General features: G+C 28.3%; 1 protein-coding gene and 1 non-coding gene across 2 annotated transcripts in view; one reads left to right on the top strand and one right to left on the bottom strand.

Moving 5' to 3' along the window:
• Positions 1-20,483, bottom strand: part of LOC111034511 — a 42,842-nt gene that overhangs the window by 14,902 nt on the left and 7,457 nt on the right. The gene's annotated exons all lie outside the window — the stretch shown is intronic.
• Trnaa-agc lies at positions 11,889-11,961 on the top strand. The gene has a single exon. It is a non-coding gene; the product is annotated as a tRNA-Ala (tRNA).

Genomic DNA, 20,483 nt, shown 5'->3' with positions numbered 1-20,483 from the left:
AATCTTCTGGAAAAATGTTAACGAAAATAGAAAATGAACTATAATAAATTCAAGATCTGTATAGTATAATATATGTATGTACGGACTGAGGACGTTAAAAACATAAAAGTAATAGAATTTTAAACGAGTGAAATCCAAGAAATCTGAATTACTTCTGATGAATGCGTATAACTTCTTATTATTATGCTGACGTGATTGTATAAAAATATGAATAATATATATTTTCTTGCTTGTACCTCTTACCTACCGATCTTTTATAAATCTGAAAATCTCAACTTCTCGGTGGTTGGTCCAAGTTACGGGAGAAACTTCAGTTACCAAACTTAATAACGTTGGTTTGCTGGTGGTCTATTTGGACGGTTTGCGACCTAACATTATAAAATTTCTTCGGATCTCGAACTGTCCATATACTTCACGGACGAATACATTAGTATTATATAATTCTGAATTTCTTAGTTATTTTACTTCTAGGAAAATATTTATTTTCCCATTAGTCACGTACGATGGCAATGACAGTATAATGTGGTTACATAATTATTAATTATTATGTAACAACTTTGGTGAGATTGAAATAATAATTATAGTATAAACGGTTGTGTTCTCTCGTGTTCAAACCTGCAGATTACGGTGCACTTTTGATTATGATATCTGAACGAGTAAGCAAATAGTAATTTAAATCATGTGGGTAAACGTTCGAAAAAACCATAATTGAATTGGCTAATACGACTGATGATAGTTTGATAATCAAAGAGGAGTCGTTCGATTTTATGCGGAAGTACTGAAATAAGTAGGACTTTGGACTTGTTTCTGGAATTCAAAAAAGTGTAACATATATTTGAGTGTTTTAAATTTTTTTTCAAACTTGAAAATATAATAATTTTCAAAACAAAAACACGTCATAGCTACGATGAATCAATTAAGTCGATCCGGTAATGTTCATTATTCTAAATTTGTGCACTTTATTGTAAACTTTTCATATTTAATTTCAATTTAATGGTATATCGAGTACTGTTAACAACTATTACATAGCTACTTTTTTTCTTTGTTTTTTATGAAAAAAAAAACACTTATAATATAGATGGTATTACTATTCTCTTAAAACTTTTTAATAAGACGCCTGCAGGGATCAACTCGATAATTATACTTAATGTTTAATTGCTTTTTATTGAAAGTATTTTAATTGTTGTCAGAAAAATATAATCAAGTAAATTGAATGTTAATTTTTTCAGTGCTTGTCTTCTTCTTTTCTGCGTGAATAGATCTATCAATATTCAAACAACTATGCCTATGGCTAACTTTCAACAAGTAATATTTATTTGAAATAGTTGACAGTGTCTTCAGACTATTGTATATGTAATAACTAATTAATAAGACATTAATTCTGACCAAAAAACTGAGGAACTTGATCTACTGTATAATAGATTTTGAATGAACCTCGTAATTGAGTAAAACATTGCTGTAATGGATGTGTTAAATTTTTAATTAAGTTATACGCCTTTATATTTGATGATAAATCATATTGTAATCGTAAAACAATCTAGTCGGAGGCGGTGTTTGAACTTCTATTTTTCAGAATAAAGCGTTAAATTCTTTCAAGAAATTAGATTCATGTATTGTATCATTATGATATCAAATTGTATCAAATACTAGGTATTGTCATTCGCTTATATGTCAATACCCACGTACCGTAGAATGTTGTGAATGTATCGAGGGGGTATAAATAGCTTAAAATTAGTCTAAATATTTTGAAAATTCTATTTGTGCATAACAACTTATAATACAAGTAGTAGCAGAATGTTTCAAGTTTCTAAAGTTCATATTTCTTGAATTATAACAAAATAACTAAAATCATTATTTTACGAATGAATATTCGATTCCATCAAGTTTCGAACTTCAAATGCTTATAAAATAACATTGTTATATATTTTGACATATTATTTTGAACTCTGTAAAAACAACTTATTAGTAATACCCAATATTATGTTGTCGGAGCTTTTTGTTATTTTGTTGTAATGGCTTGAACAAATAATCATGATCACATGATCACACGGCGTTTTGAATAGGCTATTTACTATTTAGCTACACTATCGTGGTCGTGGATTAATTTTCTCGGCATCTTGTAATATTTTTATGGTTTGTTTGCACACATAAAATGTTTCCAAGACGATTTCATAAAATGAGTAAAATGAAATGAATATTGTCTAAAATTAACACTGATATTGACATCCAACAATCATGTGCCCGCGGCCAAGGGATGATGAAAGAATGAAAGACGCAGTAAAACGTCCGACGCAATAAATTATGCATACAAATTATAACCAAAAAATAAAATTCTACTATACGCCTGTACAGTAGTTTTTGTATAAGGTCGGTACACGATACTCTTAAAGTCTTAATACACCTTATTATTTAGTATTTACCATCGTGAAAGTCCATTTATCATTCGCCGGTCAAAATAATTTCCGAGAACGGGCGATGTGGCAAAATAAAATGTTGGTTACTCATAACAATATTATGCACTGTCGTTATTGGTATTTGTATCATCATAAATTATACTGTATTAATGTACATTAACCGAAATTATTTCGATATTGTAGTTGTGCTGTGTTTATAATGTGATATTTGTTTCACTCGGAACATGTTGGTTACAGGTAATCATGGTCGTAAACGTCTGAAATTGACCTCGGATATGTGGAGGAAACAAACCGATGTAAAATCATCCGTATGAGTGAAAATTATCATCATAACCGGAACGATTTCATTAATCACACTTCCGGTTATGATTAAAAATTTGAATTAGTTTAAATAGATTGATTATTCATCCATAACGACTTATTATATTCCATTTTTATAGACGAATATCCAAGAAGTAGTTTTATATTTGACAACTATTTCAGCAAACATATCAATGATTACAATCTTGATGTCTACCCTAATTTGTAATACTATAATTGAAAAAAAATCAATATTGATTCAATTAATATAAAATATATATTAAATAAATAGTCATGAATTTCGATGAATCTCGTCTCGTTAGTACCTATCGTTGCTTCTATCTGCAAGTATAATAAAGTACTTGTACGAGATAAACAAAGGCGATAGGGACGGCTCATTAGTTAATTACTCGTAACAATGGCCTAAGTTATTGTGTGCTTACAAACGGACTATGTTTATAAGTTAATAACAATATAGAATATTATAGTATATTAATATGAGATTGACGGCGGCGGGAATAAAGTTGAATTTAAATGATATCCTTCATCGTTATTGATTATTTTTTCCATTATAGTATCTCATTATGTAGTTAATGCACTTATAAGTTTTAATGCAATTTGTTTAAAAGTGATGGAAAAAGTATTTCGTTTCTAATAATAATTAATAAATAGGTAGGTAACAAATTGCTGAAGTACCTCCGATGGGAGGTCTCTTCATTCAGTCTCTTCTGTCTATTTTTTGTTTATGTTATTATCAATTAAGCTTATTGTTCAATATTGTAACAGATAGCGTAATAAATAAAATTTTGTTAAAAAAAAAAAAAAAAGGTAACAAATTAATAATTATACTACCTATCCTTGTTTTCAAAATATATATTAAGTAGATGTATTATAGCAGTATTTGCTGTGTTTAATGTTAATAAATAATTATGTTAAACTATTTTTCATTCCAAGTTAATATCACTTCGATCAAAGTTAAATAACTTGTCATTTTTCAATAGCATATTCCGTAAAGAAATTTGATAATATATGTATATGCATTTTATTTTATTTTTTAATTACAGTAAGATCGTGTTTTTTTCTGTTTGTATTATTGTCAAATGTTCTACAGCTGTAAAGCATAAAAAGAGAGCAATCTCTCTAAATGATAATTTCAGTAATTCCAAGTGTAGTACGTAAATTCGATATTTATGGACAATTAGAAAATTATCGTTTGATTGGCTGAAGATAATTAAGTTTACCATTTCACGACGGTCAATAAAATGTACGAGGAATAATTTATGTCAACTAAACGACTACCGAGTTTAAATTGAATGCTTTTATTTGGATTAACACCTTGGCACGTTTACGAAACACCTCGACATCATTTCCTGCAGCAGGTGAAGAGTAGATAGAATAAAATATATATTATGGGGACGGTGTTTTTTTTTAATACGAACGGTTATTGTGGTAATATTGAATAAACACAAGGAGTCAATGAAATTGGTTCTTAAAATTGTGATAAACTTTTATTCAAATTATTATTTTTTAAATAATATCTCAGGCAAAAATATTGATTAAAATAAAAATTTTTTTTCAAACTATAAATTCAACAAGCACTCCAAAAGTATTAAGTTTTTATTATTATACCGTTGTTATTTATTATCAGTTGGTGTGAGCATTATACGACAGTACATTTCGTATCTTGTACATAAGTTATATTGTAGTCTTTTTCAGTTTTATAATTCGATCTGTAATAATTAATACGTTGTAGAACAATATTCTAGTTGCTATTTAAATATCTAATACATTCGATTCAGCCATGAAAATAGCCACCTGATCCTTGCCTTCGACTATGACAATATACCTGCAGCCAATCTTCCGAGAAGGCTTATAAAAAAAACTGACGTACAGATTTGTGAGAGTAAAAAATTTAAATTTAAATATCTTATTATATAATTATATATATACATATTTTCAAAAGACTTATACTTTACCGAGTAATCTCTATAATCTATTCTCGTGTGTCTAAAGATAATTAACTATAATCACATAGTAAGCCTATAGTAAATACATCGCAAAGATTGCGTATTTATAATATAGATATCAATTAATACAAAATAAGAATGGGTAAGGCTTATTGGAGCAGCTACAATACGAATTGTATAAAAAGAAAGAGCTATTAATAGCCTAATGATTACTACAAGTACCTGCGTAGGCGGCGCTAACAGTTTTAATAGGAATGTTCTTTTTGCAAAATTGTAAAATAATTAGTAGATACTGTTTTCTCGCATTAAACGAGATAACGTAGTACAACTGAATATGCTTTTATTGTAGAAAATGTATTACATCTTTTGTATTAATCATTTTACGACTAAAATGTGTGATAAATTAATTATTTTCTGCACTTGACAATAAGCATGAGATCAAAATGTATTGTTTTCCACGTGCAATAAATACGATTACGATAATGTGATATACACACGTTATTATGCTTATAAATTATAATATAATTATTAAGATGACATGACTAATTATGTATTATTAGTTATTGTCAAGTACCGTTGCGCTAATAAAACATAATTCATTATTATGCTAATGAATAAATCCTGTAAATGTAATCTTTCGAATATGGAAAGAAAATACTAATTACAGCTTCTATTGAAGTCTAGTATCGATAATACCTGTTAAGATAAATACAAAAGCCAAAAATAAACGATAAATATGCACTGATCTAATAACTAATATACATAATAAGTAATAACTACCTAATAACTAATGATCTAATAACTATTATATAATTGAAGTGATCAATTATCACGGTAGTTGTTAAGTTAAAAATGTATTTGAATAATATTATTATTGGAATGAGTACTTGTCTTGTAATAATTTTTGATAACCAACTTTAAACATTTTGCACAAGTTTTTCGAAAGAATCAAATTTTAAGTTTATTTTTAACAATATATAAATGCATAATAAACATTTTCAAATAACCAACAATGACGTGTACAAATTATTGTTAATCAACTCATTATGCTTATCATAGTGGAAAAGTGTTTTCGTATATTTAAAATAAAAAATATTTTCATCTGTTTATTTAGTGGAATGTAGAATTTTTTATTTACACAAAAATTAAAATGCAGCCAGTTTTTGTATTCCCTGGAGATTTTATGTTGATCATTAAATATGTAGTACCTATCTAAACGTATCCAGTGTGCGATTGATTACATTTTGAACCACTAAAGACAATTTGATTCTGCCTTTTCTAAAGACGCACATTATACGAGGAAAATGTTCAATTTAAATAAATTACTTTAAGGATAATATTGTGAATACAATATAATAATATAAATATTTTACTGATCATGCAGTCGATTTAAAAATATCCCAAGTGCTGAAATCTCGAACACGTTTGTTTCGAAATAATTGCAATTATAACTTAAATACACAATATAATTACAAACAAACAATATTCAACTTTTTAATTATCACCTAAATTATTTAGCAATACTGACGTCTATTACTAAATACTACCTATAGGCGATATTTAAACAAATTATTTATTAAGTCCATTGATAAATATAACTACAATTTAAATAGTTGTCGTGTGTTATAATTACTTGCAAGTTGCAACTATAAATGTACAATACAAAACGAATCTCAAATCAATAATTATTGAGTTATTTAAAATAATACAAACCAATTTATAAGAACCCATACCAGCATAATTTTTAATACATCGGTACTCTTCGCTCATATTATTTTATTGGCAATATACTAAACTGTATTAATATTTACTTCATTTTTTTAATCTGTAATACTTCAAGGAGTACATAAATCAACTATTTATAATATATTTATAAGTAGGTATAAAGGATAGTATTTGGTATAATACTATGCCTTTCATAATACCTACATAGTACGATTACACAGTAATAATTTAAACATTTTTCTTCTGAATATTTCATCCCAGCCATTTTTTATTACATTGCACTTTGTTCTCAAAGCGTGTATGTATCTGCTAAAAAATACCCCAAAAATTTTTTAGCCATTGGAATGTATTTTTTTCAACGTATTAAGATGTGACTTTTGTTTTTACATTTTTAAAAATCTTAGTGTACCCATTGATTTGTTATTCTTAACATGCAGTAATCTACACCTATTTATAAATATACACAATTATGAAAGTATATCGATACAACTGTATTATGTATTAAGCAAATTAATGTTATTAAATGTTGATAAAATAATAGTTACTTTAGGGTCGACGTATTCTTTGTTTTTTACAAAAAACATAAATTTCTATATAATACCTATAGGTGTCATCAAAGACTTTTAATGGCACTCCATAAACAGTATGTAATAATATTTAATGCGTTTCCTCCTTGCCCACATTCATAAATCATAATACATTTCCATTTTAAAAATAGGATAGATATACATATTATTGTACACGTTGAATATTGTTCACTTAGCCGAATTGTCTGTTATGACTTATACACCACATTAAGTAAGAACAAACACATTATCATTGTTACAGCAGTTATGAGGGTTACTCCGGTAATTACTTGCGTTAAAGTGACACCATATTCTATCGGAAAATGAATAAAAAAAAAAAAGAAGTTTCAGATTAATTAAGAAGTACCTACATTTTTGTCATTTGCCTAGAAATACCTTATACAATAATAAATTATTTATTTGAGCGGTTATTTAGAAGCTCGGAGAAAGTGTTTCACATCATGAGCCGAGCGAGAAACGTAACAAATACAATGGTTTTACAATGATGTTTTTTTTTGTCCATGACGTCGGGTTTTGGAGTATTAAAATGGGCTTCAAGCTTCGTTGGATTAGGTTGCGTTGAAACGTCTCGTGGTCGGTGTCTAGCAACACATTTAATCTAGTTGGTACTTTGAGGGGGTGGTGGTCAAAAGTAGAAAATTGCAAGTACTTACTTCGGAAGATAAATGTGAATATTTACGCAACATCGGGTTTTCACAAAAATCGATATTTTGGTTATTTTTTATTGCGTAATTCAGAAAGAAGTATAAAACATTAACCGAACCTTCAATAGACCTTATTATACAGAGCATAAAGATAATGTAATTTATGATTTAATTCATCTATACTCTTATTTGACCTGAGTTACAAAGACTTGAAATATTCACCAAATATCTAAGTTAGTAGTTTCTAGACGTTTTAATATTTTCAAATTTGATTCTTTTTGATCTACCTATTTATGTAAATTTAAAACGTACGACTTTTTTTCGATTTATATTTATATAATGCTTGTTTGTTAGTCAAAATGAATGATAATGTAACACAAAGCTTCTCATTATTCTTCATAAATTGTTATTAGAGAAATTTTATTTAAAAATATCGAAATTGTATGGGCATAATATTTATTTTTTTTAAAGCATTTGATGATCAAAATGTTTTTATATTTGTTTATCTATTCAATAAAACCATATTTTAAATTTGATTTCCATAATGTGAATTACTTGTCAATCTAACCAAACACGATACGACTGTAAAATGACCCACAACTCGCAAGTAAGACTAAATAAAATAAAACTGTAACTCTACATTATTGTAATGTATACAATTTAGTTTTTTTAAAATTAATTTTCATATTTCTTAGGAATAGGTAGTGAAATTGTTGAAAATAATACCTACAATTCACAGTAATTTTTATGAAATTTATAGTATCAGTTTTTCGTATACTGAGGTCGGTATATATCACTTTGTTTGCTATGTATCATAGAGCAATTTTAAGTACCTATTTTTAAGACTTTAAAGTGCAGACAAAATTCTAAATGCATTTTCAAAAAAACTTTAAGTGCCTAGGTACTTATTTATGAAACACAAGTTTAAATGATTTGACAAAAGTCACTTTTACATAATTAATAATATTAAAATATTTTTAAATACAGGTACTAGATATTCAAGCAGTTTGTGATAAGAATTATTTTATTTAGTCGTTAGTTTTTATTTTGAACGAAAATGAAAATCGTCTGTAGATCATCTGATTAAGGGGTGCTTGGCTCCCAAAAAAGAATGAAGGCTCCTCAAAATTATTGAACATTCTTCAAAGCCCCTCTGGCCCCACTTCTAATATGAAATAATTATCATACGATACATTCGTTAGAATGTATGATCTGTTTTTTCATCAATTTAGAAACTTTTAGATCTCAATTAAACACTATATTAATTTGTGTATTTTTTTCTGCACTCCAATAAAATATGTGAAACATTCTTCGATAGCCTAAGTATAGATACTACTATGCAGTTATAAATGCATAAACCGTTTAAATGGTGGAGAAATATTTTGATAAAAGTATATGACACCTTAAAAACGCTCTCCATTAGAATTTCGAAAAAAAATCCACGTGGGAAATCTTTCATTCAAAGCCGGTAAAAACTAACAATTTATTTGTTTTCAATGATAAAAAAAAACTTTTTCTTTTTAAAAAGATGCGAATTTTCGAGCAGGTGGTTTGTCTACATTTGAGCATTTTAGATATTATTCGTTATTCTGTCATAGTGTATCGTAATATTACATGCGAAGCATATTGGCGCCGTTCGCTGAGAATTCGTTCATTTTAGTACGTCGGATAGTGGGAATGACTTTTTATTTCGTCGAAATATAATATGTTCGAACTTTATTTGCCTCCGTGATTTGCATGTAAAGTACTCGTATCGCATGTTTTCGACATAACTGTCACGTTACTTTGCACTCGCTCTTTTTAAATGTGATGTTTTTGCTTTTATATAAATATACTCGGTTAACCAGTTGCGTTAAAAAACATTTTAAAACCATGTATACGCAGACCATATAATATGTTTACACATAGTATGCTGTTTTTCTGTTGGATACCAAAGATTATTATGTTTGTTTTGATGTCGTTTAAGTGAGGAAATGAATGTAGAAATAAGTGACAACTTTCCGATAAAATCAAAATATACTAAAATGTTTGTGAAGAGTCACATTTTCTCAGAAATAGACAATAGTTGCAAAGATGTTACTGGAAACCAATTACATAGTGTAACACAAATCACTAATTATTACTAATTAGTAATAAAAATCATATATTATATAGGTACTTTGTATACCTTTGTATATTATGACGTGTAATCTATAGGCGCATCGTAACTTTGTTTGCACTGTTATCAACTTAATACCTTGAAAAATAAAAAGATATTTAAATCGATTAACTGTACTTTGCTCGCGTGAAAATAATAATATCGAGAATAATTGAAAAACAATTAACAAAATAATATTCTTAATAATCGTACCTACGTACAATTGTACAATTATAAATTATATTTTAGCCATCATTAAAATTACCATAACACAATGAAGGTAGTAGAACTTATTTACAACAATGCAACAAACAAATTAACGAAACAATAGACCTGCAGTGTATTGTATTGATTATACATATTGTTCACAAGTTTAATCAATGGTATTACCTACCAACCTATTCTTGAGTACCTATATAATATGCACATTATGTACAATATTGTAATTCATACCTATAGGTACGGGCTAAGATAGTTATAGTGGAAGAGTTAATTAAGTCGCTGGTGGCCACTCGTAGTTACTTATAATATATTATTGCTAGTGTTATATTATTGTTTTACATAGTACCCACCTATATAATATCAACTAGAAATATATCATAAAGATGTATAAAGATAATGTAAACTTTGATCGTAACTGCACAGTGCACACATATTATATAGTAGGGAGCTATTTACTTTACTTACCTATATGCTGCATAATATATTTATTATTTATGAATAGCTATTACCTAAACTGCATAATATTATTATATTAATAGGTCACTGTGCGTTGAAAATGTATACCTATTGAAACGATCATTTCCCATCGATTTAAGAACGTTCAGTCTTGAACGAGTTAATAACCCGGCCTACAAGTATTAAATGGAGAGAACACGGGCGAGACTGGCGAGAGCCGTGTGGGGTTGCAACTGGTGTTCGTATTTTCGTAATAAATGATTATAAATGTAGGTAAGTACCATCTATCATAACTTTTAACTTTCGCACTCACGTGGACATGTCACTAATGCATCTAGTGCGATATCGCACGAAAACGATTCTTTTTGCTAAATTGCCTAAATTATGTACTTTTTGTCCATGGTCGGATATGGTCCGACATAGATCCATGTATAAGTACCAATTTATCCATCGAATGAGACTACTGAAAACACATTTAAATTTTTCATTAATTTTTGGTTTAGTAGGTTGACTTCCAACTTATAATTTTTCTATTTTTCTATTTTTATATTTTATATAGGTATGATAAATGTTTTAAAATTCTAAAATTTGTTAATCAGGAAAAGGATCAGCAGTAGATAAGGATAATATAAGACTAGAACTTCAACCAAGTACCTACCTAAATGCTTTAAATAAATCGACGTTATCACGTTGGGTGCCTACCTACCTATTTTATATTGAGAAACGTGACAATTTTTAATATAAATAATTTGTAAGTAAGAAAATTAATAAATATGAAAATTTGTATACGAATTATAATTCGTCTGTACGCTTGTCAATCTCACTGAACTCTCCCTAAACGACTGGACCGATTTTGATGAATTTTTTTTTGTGTGTGTGTTTCAGTAGCTCTGTAGATCCTGGATTAGGTTCAATCACGAGGGGATTCTTTTTTTTTATATGGTTCCTATTGGTTACAGCTTACAGATTAAAATAGTAATAAGAGAAATAATCAGTTGAAATAAGTTTTATTTTGTTTGTATATAAATGGTTGCCAACGGTTACTCGGGCTGATGAGGTGTCAGTTTACAGTTATATAATATAAATGTTTCGATTAAAGAAATTATATCTTAAAACAAGTGTGAGAGTTGAATTATAGCATTGGTTACATATTATAATACTATTAAACTTAATTAGAAGAAATATGACATACCTACCTATATGTTTTTGTACAAAATATAATTTATATAAAATACAAATCTTTGAACGGGCAATGTCGAACGTGTTAGGCTAGGTTAAATATAAAATTCGAAGTTGATTTTTTCAAACCAACCAATAATGAAAATGAACTAAATATTAACACTATAAGTCTATAACTAGTCGTTATATTATAATTATTTTATTTTTTACACTGAATGTTTGTTAAAGAGAACAATATTTTCACTATATTTCCATCAGGGGGCGTAGCTCAGATGGTAGAGCGCTCGCTTAGCATGCGAGAGGTACCGGGATCGATGCCCGGCGCCTCCAGATTAATTTTTGCACATTTTTCATTCATAACTTTGGTTAATCTTCTTACAAAATACATCACAACTGCCCAATCTATCAGATGATTTGATTAAATTCAGCAGTAATTTTTTAATTATTTTTTTTATCGAGACCTATCTACCTAATTTTCAAACTCAGATTACCACAGTTCTAACAATATTGAGAGGGAGAATATTTTGAACTATACGGTGTGAAATTAATTGTAAGCAATTATTGTAATAGTGCAGTACAAAACAGTATTTACCCACAAAATTATAATTGTATAAATTATAAACGTCTAATACTGGCATTTCGGCCCTCCCTGTTTGAACACTGTACGAGTCGTATGATTCGATCAACGGGGTAGTTGGGTTACATCACAGATATATAGAATATAGTTTGTTCTATATATCTGTTTGTTACATACACCGTGAAGGATGGGAGGGTTCGCTGAATTCTTAGTATTATACACTTGATATGTGTACTAAATGTTTGTAAACATTATGTAAAATAACGTTATTTGTTAACAGCTAGTAAACAGTAGGTATTATGAATTATTTTTAATTAAAATTTGAATTGCTGATATCGCGGTATATAATTAATCAAAAATGAATAATTTTATGGTCCAATATAACGGTATAAATTATACAAACAGACGTTTACTAGTATTTTGAAACGTCATCCCTAATACCCACCTGTAATACCGTTGAACGCAATAACAATAGTTACCTATCATGTAGTTGATACGTTTGGGTGACCTCGATATTCATACTATCAGAATTAATATTGTGTTTGCTATGAAAAAATGTCAGGTCGGCCATATTATTCTACCTCGACTCTTCTGCGCAGGATTAGGTGCATAATGTTGTCTATTTCGATAGTTTACAATATTATTACAGAGACCAAACAAAAAGCATTAATATTCGACTACTTACATTTTAAACTCGAATTCGTTTATGTAAAATTATTCAATATTATTTAAGATTCTGCAGAGCGGAATGATTTTTAGTATTTGTCGTACAAAATAATTCGGAAAACCTTAATCCCGTTTTCCGGGTAAACAAAATCGATAATATTATTTGATTTAAATTCAAAAAAAAAAAATGTATTCTGAAACACTTGACATTTTCACAAATTATTTTTATCATTAGTTTTCAAAATATTTTATATTTTGGCTATTTTTTAATTGTTACTGCAGTCATGTTAAATGTTCGAATTTTTAGCTTTTTTCTGTCTATGTTATACATTTTTTCTCTTTCAAAAAGCTTAATAATTTAATTCAACATTTCGAGGACATAACTCAAATGTACTTAAGTAATTAAAAACATCAAAAATATATAAGCGCAATTTCTTTTACATTTGAAATTCAAATTTTGATGAAATGGGACATTAAACAAAATAGGCATAATAATTGTAGTGTTTTTTTTCCATTAATGATTTTAGTTATTATGTTATAATTAAAATAAAAAAGTATTAATTTGCAATTAAAACATTTTTCCATTAGGTTTATTATTATTTTTCATGCTATTTCATTTTCAAAATATTTAGTGTAATATTATTTTAAGCTATTTATATATGAAATCGCTCATTTCTCGAAGTAGACATCCATTTCATGAAATGTATCCATTTAATGAAAAGGACTTTTTAGTATACTATATGGACAATTTTTTTACATTTTCATGAAGTGGATGAAATTAAATTGTTTTCACATTGTGTATTATTATTATTACGAGTATCTTTGGTATTGGTAAATTTTATTAATTGTACGATTTTTCCTAAGTTTTTATGGAATTATCAACAGAGAATCTATCGGTAATTGTGTATTGAATAAATATAAAAGTTGATTGATATAATTTGTAACTTGTACATTATATAACCACGGAATATAATACAACTCTCAACCGTGTCCCAATAAATAATAAAATGTAAAATAAAGTCTAAGAAAATGATTCATTTAATTTTCATATTTCATTGTATTTTAAAAGAAAGAAAGATTATTATTATTATATTATATCAAGCAACTAACGTGTATACAAATAATATAACTCATTGTAGAGAAAATAAATTTCAACCACTTCATGAAAAGCTAAAAAAAATTTTCCATATGGTGCAGAAAAACGTCATTTTCACTAAATGGATACATTTCATGAAGTGGATGTCCACTTCATGAAATAAGCGATTTCACTAAATGGATGTGTCATATACAACGAACCTATTCACTCCATTTCAGAGTGGGTCAAAAGAAAGTAGTGCTTGTATTGACTCGTATCTTACTAAGTTATTAAATGCGATATTTTTGTTAAACATTAGTTCAACCTACCAAATTAAGAAAATACTCGTAGTAATTAATAAATAATAAAACGTTATTGAATATTGATCCATATAAGTAGACACTTAATCCACATTCTTCGCTCGGAATCGTTTTTCGTATACGTTTATAATTTATTTCAGAATCAACACATTTATTACAGTGACTTATTATACTCGTTGACCTTCGCGAAGAACGATTTTCCCGGTTATTAAATTATTAAAAAAATTAACACTTCACAAATCTAACATGTCTTGTACCGTTTTCTCGTCTTCTTCTGATATAAAAAATTATCGAATTGCTGAAAAATCCATCGCTTTTACATCTCACATAATACTCTATGGCATTTGCTTATGCAAATCATTCTAAACAATTAAACAGACGACGGTACCTATGAGGTTACATTTTTGATTATTTAATTGTGAGTCAGATTTCCTCATTTAATATAATGTAGTACTATCCTGAAGAATGGGTAATTTTACTGTCATAACTCATGTCTCGTATAAGAGTACATTATATATTAATTATACCGCAGGTATATTTGATTTTATGTTTAAGTCTTCGCGGTGGTTAATTAATTTCGAAATATCGCAGAAATATTTAGTATATATAGTAGCAGAATAACGCTATTGTGTAAAATATTTGAAATTAAGAAAAAAAATTATTATTTTTTCATTCTTTCATCTCGAAATCTTTGTCGAGCGAGAGAGGTGTCTTACTTCACAATGAAAGTACATGTAATTTGAAAAAATCTTGTTTAAGTGTACTTTAATGTCTTTGGAAATGTGTAGAGAAGTAAATGAAAATACAGCATTTTCCAATAAGATACAATGCGTTCCCGGATATTATTTATTGAAATACTAAAGTTGTGTACAAATAATTCAATAGAAATATTTGATATTCATTTTAAACTTAACAATAGAACGATTATTCCAACTAGGTACAAACAAATATGCTTTTGAAAAGATAAATGTAACTGAAATGTGAAAGCATCAGGATTTTAAGAAAAAATTGGTAATGGTATATAATATGGTACATAATGGTATTATGAATCGGACAAGCGTTTCAAATAGGCACCTAAACTTATTATAATGTATAATAATAGTATGTAAATAAATCATGATTAATGAGTGAAGATAATATAATTTATTCATAAACACCAAACGCATTGAATTTAAACGAGCAGTGTTGCAGGGTAATAATATAATATGTACTTCATCAACATTATATACTGTACCTGCCTATGCAATTAAAAATTAAATCAACTTTATGAGTTATTTTATGCAAAATAATCCTTTTGATACATGTTGTTAATTTGTACCGCCAACATGGTATGAATCGTATTCATGAATATTCTTATTTTTGATGTGTGAAACGTCAATATGTGTTTTAAAATCATTGCACCCACGTACATATAATATACTTACTGTGAATCAAGTTTTAAAGTATTTAAGCAAATAAGCTTTTTTCCAAAACGTTAAAACGTGTACTCGTGTCGCGTACAAATTATATTAGTATTGTATAGTCATATGAACTTGTGTTGTGATCAATATTTTTAAATTTTTTTTTCTTCGTATAATTAATAGACACTTGTACTACACTTAAAATAATTACGTTATTATATTAATTTTATCTATTAGTAATACGAAAAAACAAAATTAAAAAATATCAATTAGAACTCAAGCTATTTCATTTGTCATATTATCTTTCTGTCACACTCTGTATACATAATTAACTTTAAGCGCACCGTAATATTCTGAATGTAATTGAATTTATGTACCAACTACAATTAAATGTATTTAACTGTTAGGTATATACATAATTGTATTATTTATAAATGGCAATAATGTCCTCGTAATACTGTGGTATAGATATGTGTCAAACCTAATGAATTCCAACTTTGACACCATTAAATATTTTAAACAAACATCATAATATTATATTTTCAATGAAACTTAAAAAAAAGTCACAAAATTAACAAAATATATTCCGAAAATTATCAGTGTCACTGTAATAAAGGATTCAAATTTAATTTTACTAAAACCTTTTGTTATCGTTTTTGTTAACGAGACATCAAAAGGAAAAATATAATTTTAGATAATTGAACTTCAAAGCTACATTATACAGTATTAAGTCCGTGGTAAAATATACCAGCAAATATGTCATTAAAAAGTTTAGAGTTAGAATACATTTAAACTATACATAAAAGTATAAATGGAAAGTTTAAAATAAGTAAAATTTTCTGTTATTTACATATTATTATTAAAACATACAATAGAATAAATATTAAGACCGCGTACGAAAGCACTTTAAGAATATTTAACAAGAATATAGCTTGATCCGACAACGTTGTTTGGTTTCATTATGAATATTGTAAACTATAAAAAAAAACTAAAAAATTTATTCAAAATTTACATAAAAGCAACACAACCAAACGACTTGTTGTGTACAGTTATAACAGTGACAATACTTCCTTGAAAATGTCCCAACCAGCTATAATTCTGAAAATGTACTGGAAAAATATATTGTTTTTATAATAAACCACAGAGATGCTTCGGTTTCTGACATATACACGTTTGACATTATTTTCAGGTACGATGCACGCAAAGTATATCGATTGAAAAATAAACAAACAAACAAATATTTATGTATATAATATGCACGACTGCGTGCATCGTATAATTTACGTACGTAAAAAGCACAATGTACAACATGACACTTGTTGGTCGAAATCGACGTGTCTGTATAAAATATAATATTATTACAATACTTTGGCCAAGAAACAACAACATTTAGGCGGTTCGATATATTATAATATGAGGTGTACACAATAATATTATTGTATGAAATAATAGTCTTCGCCGAGATCAAACTGTTTTGGTAATAATATATAAGTTATACCTAATAATAATAATAATGTTTAGTGTTAGGTTTTTCTTCGATATTTTCCTATATGGGCACAAAACAATAATCACTTTGGTGACATAAAAACTAATTGGCTGAGGACCGTTGGATGCATTCGGTATTGTATAACTTTGCCCACAATATGACGTAGAGCTGCGGTCTGTGAATTTATGTATAATACATATTATACGCTTAAATGCGGTGACGATAACCATCACGGAAGTGACACGGAAAAGCTTTTTGCAAGTATTTACCCACCCACCTGTTGTATTAATATACCACTATAATCATTTATTCTACAAACAGTGACGAGTGATAATAATTAAAAACTTTATATCGACGGCGATAATTACAGGAGACTATAATAATGTGGACTAACCCATGGAGGTCAACGGAGCACTTATTTACACATTCGAAATCAGATTTGTATTAAACTACGAATGGAGTTTTTAGCAGTCTTCGCGAGGTTTTAAGCACTTTCGGTTAAGACAATAATCAAATGCCCCGCATTAGAATACTTTGGACATTTTTAGTAATTGATGCATTAATTACTGTTGTCGACGTTGCTGCCATCGAACATGCTGTTGTCTCCGTTTATAGGTAAATAAATTTACTCGAATAATATTATTTTCTACCCCTAACGCTTTCATTTCCTTCAAATGTTTGATATTACGATTATTGGTGTGAAATACCACTCAATATAAACCCATTAAAGCATAACCGCATATTGCGTTAAAATTCGATTTTTGTTTAAGACGTTCGACTACAATGGCATTGTCTTTTGTGTATAAAATACATTTTGACAAATGTATAATAGAAGCGACGGAAAACGAGACACGTGCACGCGTTATTGCCTACCCACAGCACCGGCCGTCACGTACAAAACGCCTCGCCATCAAAATCGCATCCTATTTCAAGAGAAACGTCTTGTTGAAGTCATAACCGATGCATAAACGTACGTTACCGGCGGTGTGCAAGGGGTTCGTTTTTAATGCATTACGTAATCGATTAGGCGTGTTATCTACGTCAATGGAATAATATTATATATATTTTTTTTTATTCAGGGTTCTGGAAGTATAACATTATCCGCTCGATTATAAATTATAAATTCAATATGAATTTTACGATAAACCCGAGAATTTCTTTTCTGAGACCGTTTCTCGACATATTCCATGTACCTATATATAGGTACGGATGCGAAGTCGAACAACGCACCCAGTTTTTGAAACCAGGCACGAATCCAGAGCAAAGACCTGTGGGGAGGGGGGAGAGGGACCACAATTTTTTGTTAAGGTAAAATTACAATATTGGAATCACTGTCCACCTTGAACTAAGATAGAACTATCTTAGTTTGTGCACCCCTGAATGATACATATAATAATATATTATATTATCAGACATGTATGTAATTTGAAATATAGTAATATCAGGTTCTGTAGAATTATTGAAAAAAAATTGGAAATGATATGTTTGAAGAGATCTGGGCCCCTGCCCCAGACCCATGCCTGTTTGAAACAGTTTGATTTAAAACCATAAAAAGCCCAAGCGTCAAAAAATTATTATTATTATTATTATTGTATTTTCATTTGTCGTGTTTTGTTAACCTGCGGTGAGGAGCCTTTTTATAACCACAAGTATAAATGTTGTGATTTATTGTATCATACTATTATAAAAAAATTCCATCTCGTCCGTTTGAACTGAAAACACGAGACGGATCGAACCTTAATTAGAATTAGCATACATAATAATATGTATACCTGTATTATACATCGTGTCTCTGAAAATTACTTTCGCGTTTCAACTTTTATCGTCAGTCTTAAACTTTTACTCTAGTTCGATTTTTCAGCTACTAGTTGAAAATTTACATTAATAATTAATCATATTTACCACGCGATTGACGTGTGTGGTGGCGACAAAGCGGTTTTTATATGGGTACGTTGTTGTACGAAAATATAGTTTTTATTAATGCGTAGGTAACCGCGTGTAGTTCATATAAAAAAATATTTTAATGTGTACGTCTAAAATGGTTTGCATTCATAGGTATAGTATATAGGTACATATTTTTTTATTATTATTATTATTAACAAACCGGGTATAGATTTTATCTGTTTTTCGTTTTTATAGGAGTGGTTCCCTACTGAATTATTAAACATACTATTAATTTTTATTCTGAACTATTATGAAAACCCTGGGAAATATTATTTCCTTCCTATATGTTTTAAAATATTACTTATTCACGCATCTGGCAACAAAAATTAAACTAAACTACTCAGTGCATGTAATGACCGGACCTTCAGGCCATTTCTCGAACTAAACATCACACTGATAAATTCATGAATTGGGAAATTTTAAAACTATAGAGTGAAACATACATTCGGGATGGTAAAATGTACATTTTAGACTCCAAACGGATGTTTTGGTTTGGTAATGAAGTGTTTTTTAATATTTTTCGTGTTTTCATGTACATTTATTTTATTAAATTTAATCTAGTAGGTCGAATAATTTGTGTTTTTTTGGGAGGGGGGGAAGGGAAAGGGTAATGGGAGGAAAATTTAAAGTAGAATAATTCTATGTAATTTTCTTAGCAATCGGGAAAAATAAACAAAAAACAGTGCAAACACGAGAAAATATTACAAACCGTTTTGGTTCTTTTGTTGCAATTCAAAAAGGAGCAGTAAAATTTGTGTCAAATATTTAGAATAACATTTTCTAGTAGTAATTTTCAAAATGTTTTGGTTTTTTAAAGTTATTTATAAAGATTTTTTCGCTTTCGATAATAACTTTTTCTTGGTCAAAAAGCTGGATAATATATAATATAAGGTTTCTTAAAATATTTTGTTCTTTTACCTACCTAGCAATTTAAACCAATTTTTTTATAAGTTTTGAAATTAAAATGTTAATAAAATTGGATATTTTAACGAAAAATAACTATTTTTTCTCTTTCGATTTGAGTTATTTGGGTGATTTTCATAATTAATGATTTGTGTTAATTATTTTCAATTGACGTTTTTCTTCACACTGATTCAATTTAATTATGACTATCTAATTATTATTTATTGATTTCAGACATGTACATTACAGATCCGTCGATCCATTAATAATAGTACTAAAATTAAATATTCTACAACATTCTTGTAATTCGAAATAATGTAGCAACGATAAAGTCTTTAATCGCTTTATTAAATTCCAATAGAGACCCAAAACAAAATTCTACTGGAGATGTTTCCTAAATGTTTATTCTGATTTATGACCCAAAGGAATGATATTAAAAAATATGTAATATATTATGTTAAGCAGCCGAATTGTTAGTATT

The sequence above is a fragment of the Myzus persicae genome, unplaced genomic scaffold, assembly GCF_001856785.1.
Source record: "Myzus persicae strain clone G006 unplaced genomic scaffold, MPER_G0061.0, whole genome shotgun sequence".
Classification (NCBI taxonomy): Eukaryota; Metazoa; Arthropoda; class Insecta; order Hemiptera; family Aphididae; genus Myzus; species Myzus persicae.
Note: the sequence above shows the minus strand (reverse complement) of the source record. Positions and strands in the feature narration are given on the sequence as shown.